The 9,742-nt window shown below is 32.8% G+C and overlaps 1 pseudogene; it reads right to left on the bottom strand.

The window, feature by feature from the left end:
* Positions 1-8,743: 8,743 nt before the first annotated feature.
* Positions 8,744-9,742, bottom strand: part of LOC102586226 (putative late blight resistance protein homolog R1A-3) — an 11,754-nt pseudogene continuing 10,755 nt past the window's right edge.

The following is a 9,742-nucleotide window of genomic DNA, read 5'->3' as shown; positions in this document are numbered from 1 at the left end:
CATAATATGGCTGCCACTCTAATTTTGGAAAAAAAATTGTTTGTTTTAGAGTCGCCACCTAAATTTTAAGGAAAATATTAGGAAAACCATTTCTTAAAATATGTAAAGGTAAACTCTGTTTTGATTTGCGAAACCAGTGAGATTCTGAGTAAGGATTTTGGTTACTCGATGGGAAGGTGTTAAGCACCCCTCAGAGCCTATCCGAAGATAGTCCTTAAACTTAATTTAGGAAAATATAATTAGGAAAACGTGTTTATTTATTTGTTTTAAAATCAATGATAAGTAAATTTTATTATATTTAAGAAAAGAGTACAATACAAGGTACTTCATATATTAGTCTTATAAAATAGCTTTAATAGTAGTATTTTATCATATTGTAAAATAAATAAATAAATAAATAAATGTACTTAAATGTATGATAAATTTGTATGTAAAGATATATATAGTTGTAAAATTTATCCTAAAAATATATAGATGTTGAATTTTGCGAGAACCTGACGTCTTATTTAAGACATGAAATGAAAATAAGATAGTAGTCGGGTGTGAATACGTAGTAATATGAGATGTGTAATGAAAATACGTAAAATGGAGTTTTCTAAAATAAAATAGAATAAAAAATACTAGATGTTAAAATATTATATGAAGGTTTGTAATCTTAAATATGTTTATTATAAAGTGTGGTATATACATGTAAGTTGTGTAAAATATATGAATGTTCATCATTCTTTTTACATGTAGGGATAAGTTGACGATAAATTGTATTTGGTAAAATAATGTGTAAAGTGTAGGAATAAATTTATAAAGATAAATAAATAACATTCGGAATAGTAGATAAAATATAATTGATTATGTAGAGAAAATATAGAATATATACCTTTATGTGTATGACATATATATGTGTACCTTGTATTTTGAACCTGTTGGCATATCTAAAATCTTGAAATAACATGTTAAGAGATTAAAATATTTTAGCAATATCTGAAAATAACAATAATGATAATAGTAAGCACAATTTCTTTATAAAAGGGTGATTTAAAGAATAAAAATCGATCTGGTTATTGAGGCAATCCAACTCAAGGTTGTTCTACCTTTAGCTTTTTAAGGTTTAAAAATTGGCGTCTAATTATTTCAAAGGTAAAGAAAATCTAAATATTGAACTAAATAATTCTAAGATTAATCCTTATTAATGGTATATTTAACTTGTGTAATTTTAGGTAAGAAATTTTTATTATCATAAAGAAAGCGTTAAGCATCCTTTAAGGAGTCACTAAAATGGTTATTGTCAAATTTAGGCTAATAAGATATCAAAAAATGAATAAATTTGTTCATAAGCTCTACAAGATAACAAGCTATTAGATTTATAAAAGGGTAGTGATAAATGTGTATAGATAAGAAGGAAAACGGCAATACTTTTTGCAAATTTAAATTTAAAGTATTTGGTTTTACTTGGAACAAACAACTTAAGCCACACATTCTTTTAAGACTAAAAGAACCACAATTCTAACAAACTATAATACTTGTTTTGCACTCTTAGAAATAGTGCACTTTTAATCCCTCAAACTATGATGTTTTAGTTTCAAAATATGTACTTTTAAGTCCTAAGAGAAATAGGTTTCAAACTAAAAAATGGCATATTTTACACTTAAAAATTTGTAAAAAACAAAGTTGTTATAAAAACTGTAGTTTTTATCTTTAAAATCTGTATTTTTTGAGCTTGAATTTTGCACCTCAAAGCCCACAAAAGGGCAGTGTTCTGAGCTTCAGAATCTGTAGTTTTTACACTCAAACTGTGCACATTTTTTGAGCTCAAAATCTGCACCCTTTTGAACTCAAAAGGCTGCATTTTTTAGACTAAATATACCACTCTTATAGCTGTCAAGAAAGTGATTTACTTAATCATAAAAATCTGCACTTCCCTCAACCTTAAAATCTGCACTTTGAACCACCAAAATCCGCACTTTAGGCTACTAAAAATCCGCGCTTTGGGCTACCCAAAGTCATACTTTAAGCACTTGGTTTATCAAACACAAATCTGAAATAGGAAGTTAACATTTTGAAGAGATTGTTCCCTAGTTCCTCCCTTTGAAAAGACATGCTTTTGTGACCACAAAGTGTCCAGTAACAAATAAAACTAAGTTGGAAAATATTGTTACAAGCTAAATAACTATAAATGAACCCAATGTCTAAAGGGATGCGAGGTGAGCGACTATACTTCACCATCGATCTTAGTTGTTCCAAACCAAACAAAATAAGAGCAAGCATAAACATAAATACGGGAATATGGAAAATGTTAGTCAAAAATAGCAGCACATATATGTGTATAAGGGACATGAAACTTTGAAACGACAAGGAAAGCGAGAGGGAAGCGTTGGACACTTTTGATGCGATAAAGGCTGCTAGACACGAGCTTATAATGTATCGATGAGCACAAATCTGATTGGGACAGATGAACGGAGTTGTATCACAACTCCAAATGCGCTCCCGAGTGTACATGTGCAAAAAAATAAGATAAAAATTAGCACAAACCTTAAGCCAAATCAGTGAACAGAATGATACAGGTACTTTATCATTTTCTGAAATCAAACAAAGATCCTAACTAATCCAATATGGTTTAGTCATTCACGTTTTGGACAAAGAACTTACACCGTGTGCAATGAAGCTGCAAGACAGTTAACCGCCCAACAAATCTACACTTTCATTTTAAATGATTCACTAAATATGTAAAAGTATCCAGCAATAGATCATAAAACGATATCTCCTAATTCCTAACTGACAGAATGTCAATAGACTTAACAAATTTCAATCTTCTTCCTATTTTCAAGCACTTCATAGTTCAGACAAAAGGCGAAATGTGAAAGTAGATTAGACATCTTGTTCCATGTTTAAACAGTTCATGGGATTGGCTTAGTCAATTAAGGCGGCGTCAACGGAACATAATGAAAGAAGTAGGCCATGATTAGATGCGAACTCAAATTCTTAGAGTTTTGATCAAGTATTTTTTCAGCAAATGACTAAAATGAATTTAGAAATAAGATGTGATGTGATCCAACAAATTTTGGCGTGTTAAGATAAACCAAAATTTTCTAATGCATATCTACCAAAAATTGAGGCATCCAATTGTCTAGCTACATAGAGGACAAAGAGCTTCGCACGTAGTCACTCCAGGATACTTCATATTATTAAGCTAGATAGAACATGACCTCAAAATAGACTAAGCATACAAGTTTCAATGGTAATTAACAAGCATTGAGGTTTGGGGTAAAGATGTTTCTATTTTACAAGATATTTCTTATTAAGTGGGAGATAGAAGACAAATATATATTAGTCCCTCAATTCAATTATTAAGTAGAGCTTAAAGTAACTAAATTTATCTAACTCGGAACAAGATGACACATCGACTACGTACAAACTGAAATTTCCAGATTTTAGCGAAGTAAATGATGTATTTTAGTCTAAACCAGAGAAGGAGGCAGTCATATTCCTGAATTTTGTTCATTTTCAAGTCTAAATCTCTTAGCCAAACTACAAACAGAGGAAATGTTGCAGAAAAATCTTAAATATGAAGGTCATATATGTTATGTTTCACAAGAGGAAATATACAATAGTGAAAAATGAGCCTTCTCAAAACGGAAATAAATAACCAGAGACCTATTTTACAATATGCCAAATCAATTTAATTCATGCTTTGGTGTTTCAATAAAAGGGTATCTCCCTATAATCACAGCCTGAAAGTTCTCAACCAAAACTAAGAGGGAAGAAAAAGAAAATATTAACAAGAAGACATTTTTTACTTGACAAGGCTAATCACTGATCAAGACAAGTTCGATCCTGTGCGAGCCAAGTTCATACTAAGTATGATGCCAAAATGAAGACATATTTTAACAGTTGATTAACACCAAACTATGAATATTCCTTAACACGGACAAATTTGATTTCCATTTACTTATTTTTATTTTTTTTAGAACATGATGTATGCGACAATGCTTAGAATTTTGAATACAAATTCGTAACATATTCCATTCGATCAACTGACTTGTACTTAGGAGTTCACATTTCGCAGGATCACTTATATATATATGTATATCTTAATGCTATGACGACTAAAACAGCCCCTTAAAGGCATGAAAAGATTTAATGACCTATTTGACAAAGCAATAAACATTTCATCTTATACAGATATGTTAAACTATATTAAAAGGGAAAGTAAGAGCAGAAGAGAGAAAATAAAAAGAACGAAGACATATGAACCAGTAACACGTTCAAGATACTAACATGGTCGAAGTTGTATATGAAATTGAAAATACAATCTAGAGAGAACGCTAACCTTGTGTAGAGCAGCAAACTAAAGCTTTGATGTCCAGAGATTTCAACTTCGAGACTCGAACTTCAACCCAAAGAAGAACAAAAAAACAGAGAGCAGAGATCACCCTAGAATCTGTTGCACTCTCTCTATTACTGGGTGATTTTTGAACCTTTTCTGGATTGTTTTTGGATATTCCTCAATGATTTCCGAATTGGAAGACGCCTGCCTTTTATAGGCGATTTTGGGAGAGGATTCCACTCTCATACTCATAAGATTAAGGGTAAGACGAACCAAAAATCCGATGGTTCTTCGCATCCCCCACTTTTCAGGCGGAGCAATGATGATGGTCGAGACTTCTAGGCCTGCTTTGGGTCAAAAATAAATCGGAAAAGATGTAAAGTTGATAGAAAAGGGGCTGTGATTGATAGAGGATAGGGAGATATATTGAAAACCACCGGAAATTGTCATTTTCCGGTGGTTTGTAGGCGGAATCGATGGCAGAGGAGTGAGATGAGCGTGAAAGGGGCCTGGGGAAGAAGGAAAATGTTCCTGGGAAAGGGGAGAAACGTCTGGGGAAGAAGGAACGTTTCTGGGAAAGGAAAGAAAAAATAAAATTTGACAGGCGATGGGAGTTGTACTTATTTTTGGGAAAAGATGAAAACTTGGGATTTAATTTGGGCCGTCCGATCATTTGATCGGACGGTTGGTAAAAATAGAGAGTTTAAAAATAAATAACATATATATTTATATATATATAATAAAAGGATGAATTAATTAAGGCCGTTAGATTAGATTGTAAGGCTGAGATCGAATCTAAAGAAGCACAATCCATGTGCTCGCCTACGTGGCATACACGGATTGGCCGGTTTAATAAGATTTGGATTGCCAAATTTTCTCAAATTAAATTCATTTAAATTATAACTACTTTCTTTATTAAATAGCCATAAGTGATAATTATTTTGCAAAATTAGCTTATTTGATAAAATTAATCACTCTTAAAATTAAATTAACATAAATTAGTAAATCATCAATTAACTAAGCTTTCTAATTTTAATAAATGTACGTAAAATATCTATTGCGACAAAGGAATTATATTTGAACCAAAATAGATTCAATTCTTAAGAAGAAAAACATTTATTTAAAAATGAGAAATCAAGTAGTAATATAATATATTTAATTTTTATAAGAAATAACATTTAAGAAATAAATTTATCAAGTCAAATAAATAATTAAATTTTTATTTTTTTTGTATTCCTATGAAAAATTTCATAACATATATATTTTTTTTATTATTATTATTATAATTATTACTATAGTTAAAATTTGGAGAGCCAAAATTGGGTGTCAACACTTCTAACACAAACCGTAGAGCAAAAATCATCATCAGAATCACTTAGGACCCACTCTAGCTCCGAATTCAAGACCCATCCAAATAGCTAAATAAGGCATAAAATCACCAACGAACACGTCCAGTCAAAACACAAAGGGGATTATGGATGAACGATCATAAGTGCTGAGTTGACGCCTAGCTAAGGTTCATTCTATTAGACACAAGTCTGCTCTAGAGGGACGTAAGTCGTCCGAAGCAACGTCAAAGAAATTTCTAAGGCCTATCAGCTCCAAAATGCAAGTCTAAGTCATTCACTAGCCTATGCCTAGACTAAGGCAAAAAACAAGTTGATAACAACTTTATAATCAACCCAATGATAACACAGTACAAGATACAATCATGAAATTTAAAGCAAGGAAGCTTATGAACCCCAAAACTACCCAAAATAAGGCTAAGACATGAATTATAATAGCTAAAAATTATACAACCTATAAATCTATCCCAAAACTAGTTAATCAACACGAATTCACACTCACAAGCTCAATCTAAAGTCATGTAAGTCGTAGCCTACCTCAAAGCAGTTCCCGCACGCTCCAAAATCATAATTGTGGAGCTTTGCCCTTCTGATCAGCTTTTGATCACTTCCACTCTATCCAAAACACGATCACAACGTCAATATGGACGTTTAGACACCAAAATTGCAATAATTGGAGATGTGTCCAAAATTGAGTAAGAAATACCTTTGTGCAACCCGCACTGGAATTCCAAAATTGACTCTGCCATTGTGTCCTAATTAGCTCAATAAATGTGTGCCCAAAAAATGGACACAATTCAAGCTCAGGAACTGCCTCAAACAGAACATGCAAGAAAAGACACCATGATCGACATTAAAGAGAAACTAAAGGTTTTGGGAACAAGAAATTACCTCCAAAAGGGGCCCATAACGCTATCCCGATGACCCTAACTTGAATCCCCAACAATTTTTAATAAGTAGCAACTGAAATCAGCTCAATCGAAGCTCTATAACTCAAGAAATTGTGTTTTGAATAATGAACTTCTAAGCTAAATTCGAGAGTTATAACTCAGCGATTTGGTTACTAAAAACTATTTTCCTTCTCTTAAAGCTTATTTTTCCGTCGCTACAAGTGTGCATTAGCAAAACATATTTTGCTATTTTTCAAAGTCTCTGAATGGACCCTCAAAAATTATTTGAGACCCGATAAAATTAAATCATATATGTTATACCCCACTAAATTGACATTTCAGACTCAATGAAATCGTTGAATTTCCATAAATAAAGATTGTTATGACAAAAATACCCCCTCGCCACGCCTTTCGGCCTAAAACATAACTTTCGCCTCCACATCCAAATTGCAACCTAAAAGTCTCGGGACTCTAGCAAACCACACTACTAGAGCAAACTCAATGTTCTGAAACTAATAGTGCTGACGAAAATCTCATCCGAGTCCATTTACCTAGAATGTCGACTGAAGTCGGTCCTTTGCGGAGCAAGATAAAAGTAGGAAGAACTTAAACGCGACATGACAAGACAAGTTAAATTTAGCGGGTTAAAATTAATATTTTCCTTTTCCGTCTCGCTCAGTTTTTCATCTTGTAATTTTTACGAGCTTACTACTTTATACTTCAAACCCTCTTCACGGAGATCTTGGCTCCGCCACTGGACCCGCCCGCATAACTTTTTTAATCTTTTCTTTTTCTAGCTAAGTTTGATACTAAAAATAAAATTCATAAAATAAATTAATTTTTTCATCAAGTTGTATTAATTGAATAGGATAGTGACTTAAAAATTTAATTTTTAGAGGTCAATTGAGAAACATGTAAGAAATTGTATTTTTTATTGAATCATTTTCATTTACTATCTTTAATAATTTAGTAGTTTTAAAGAAATTATCTTAATAAAGAATGCTCTATCACTCTTAATGTAAAAAGTTAAAATTAAGTTTGAACCACATAAAATATACCCGCAACCCTCCCCCTCCCCGCATTAGTTTTAAAAAATCCACTTCAACCCTCCCTGCACAACCTTAAACCCGCCCCACCCCGCATAGCCTTAAACCCACCCCGCCCCGCATCTGCCCGGCCCCATTGTCATCCCTATTTATGATTTTCTTGCACCATCACCTATATAATATACAAGTTAAATAAAAAAAAATTACCTAGTTTCAGTTTTTGGTTTGATTCTAAAGTCAGATACAATCTAATTGAAAATAGACGAATGAACTAAAAGAGATAAATAACAATTTCTAAAGTTGTGCACATTGAGTTAAAGGGTTCAGTTGTGTTGTTAATGGAGAGCTTAAGCCCTGAAGAGAGGCCCAAATCATGTTGAGCACTTCACCCCACTTAACAGGCGCTTCAGTGTCATCATCAAGGCACTAAGACTTAAGTCACACTAACCAATTGATAATTTGATATTTCACTTTATCTCAATTCATGCTTATAATTACTATATCCTTGGACTACACATACATATTCGTATTTTTTCCTTCATTGTGTCTTTCATCAATAAGCCAGCATTTTATTTGTGTTTAAATCCCCAATAAACGTTAGATATTTTTTGCCCTTTTGGGTTCAAATTCAACATCAGAGGCTAAACAAAACCTACAATTTTCCTCATCCCTTCAAATAACAAGAAAGTACATCCCCTCAAGTTCATTTCTTGATTTGCAATGATGTACTACTATATATGATATGCAAACAATTCAAGCCACGCCAACGAAGAGAAGAGTACTTGGAAGACATAATACATAAACGTGCCTTTTAATTTGGCCTCATCTAGCATTTATTCCCTCCAACTTTGGATATGCATAAGTAGACACTTAAACTTGTACATATAAAGTTGAATAAGTAGACACACATGTCCTACGTGACATAATACAGGTAGGACGTCATGTAGGATGGAGAATTGTCATGTAGAATGCCATATAGAACATGTGTGTCTACTTGTTTAATTATATACAAGTATAAGTTTCTACTTGTACACACCCAAAGTTGGAGGACATAGATGTCAGTTGAGGTCAAGGTAAAGGGCATTTATGTATTATGCCTACTTGGAATACATAACTAGAGTACTTGTTTTTAACACATTATATGCAAACAATTCAAGCAATACAACAAGAACAGTATGAAAGGACAAGTCTTGTAATACATAACTAGGCACACAAAATGAAGAAGGGAGGAAATTGAACAAAAGTTCTCTCATAACAATAGCAATACAACTCCATCACTTATTCATCACCGCAACATAATAAAAGAAAACCTGGGAGAATGCAACATGTCTGAGGATTTATCTTTAGCCTCTAAAGCGAATGTATCGGCAAAGGGATAGTAGCCATCTTCTTTACATGCGATCTGCAAAGAAAATTACACTGGTCAAAATAATCGGAAAAAGGAAATAGGAGAAGTTACTTTTTTTCTTCAAGTATGTTAAAAAGAATGACGTCTTTCTATGTTTGAAACAATTTAATTTTGAACTTCTCATTTTAATCATATGTTTTTAAAGCCACATAAATGCCATGGCATGTTCAAGACTAGAGCTTCCAATAGTATTCCTTCCTTTCTCAAGCTCGATGCCTAATAAAAATCCACCACATAAAATGAAATAGAGTAGGTAATAAGTGTTATCTCTTGTATTCAGATTAGCAAACCAGAAATAATAAAAGATGAAAAGAAAAACACAAAGAACTACCCGAGTCCACAGAACCCATTGTGTGTCCTTAAGAAATTTAATCCCCTCAAGTACCCGAGGTTGTAGATTAATTCCTCCCAAGATAAAACGGATTAACCATTAAATAAGTAGCGGTACCTCAAACTTCGATAATTTCAATGAACTCAAAATGACAGCAACGAATCACACACACAGATACGATCGATCAATTTTGTTTTGTAAGAAATGTATGCAAAAGAAGGGAAGAATTCGATGCAGAAAAATGAGAGAAAACCTCTCTATTTATAGCCAACAAAGGGTAAAGGTCACAACCCTTTGGAAAGAAGACAACCTTTCAGAAAGGTCACAACACTTTGGAAAAGGCATAACCTTTCAAACAGTCACAACCCTTTAGAAAGGACACAACCTTTCATAAAGGTCA

The sequence above is a fragment of the Solanum tuberosum genome, unplaced genomic scaffold (assembly GCF_000226075.1).
Source record: "Solanum tuberosum cultivar DM 1-3 516 R44 unplaced genomic scaffold, SolTub_3.0 scf00422, whole genome shotgun sequence".
NCBI classification, from domain to species: Eukaryota; Viridiplantae; Streptophyta; class Magnoliopsida; order Solanales; family Solanaceae; genus Solanum; species Solanum tuberosum.
Note: the sequence above shows the minus strand (reverse complement) of the source record. Positions and strands in the feature narration are given on the sequence as shown.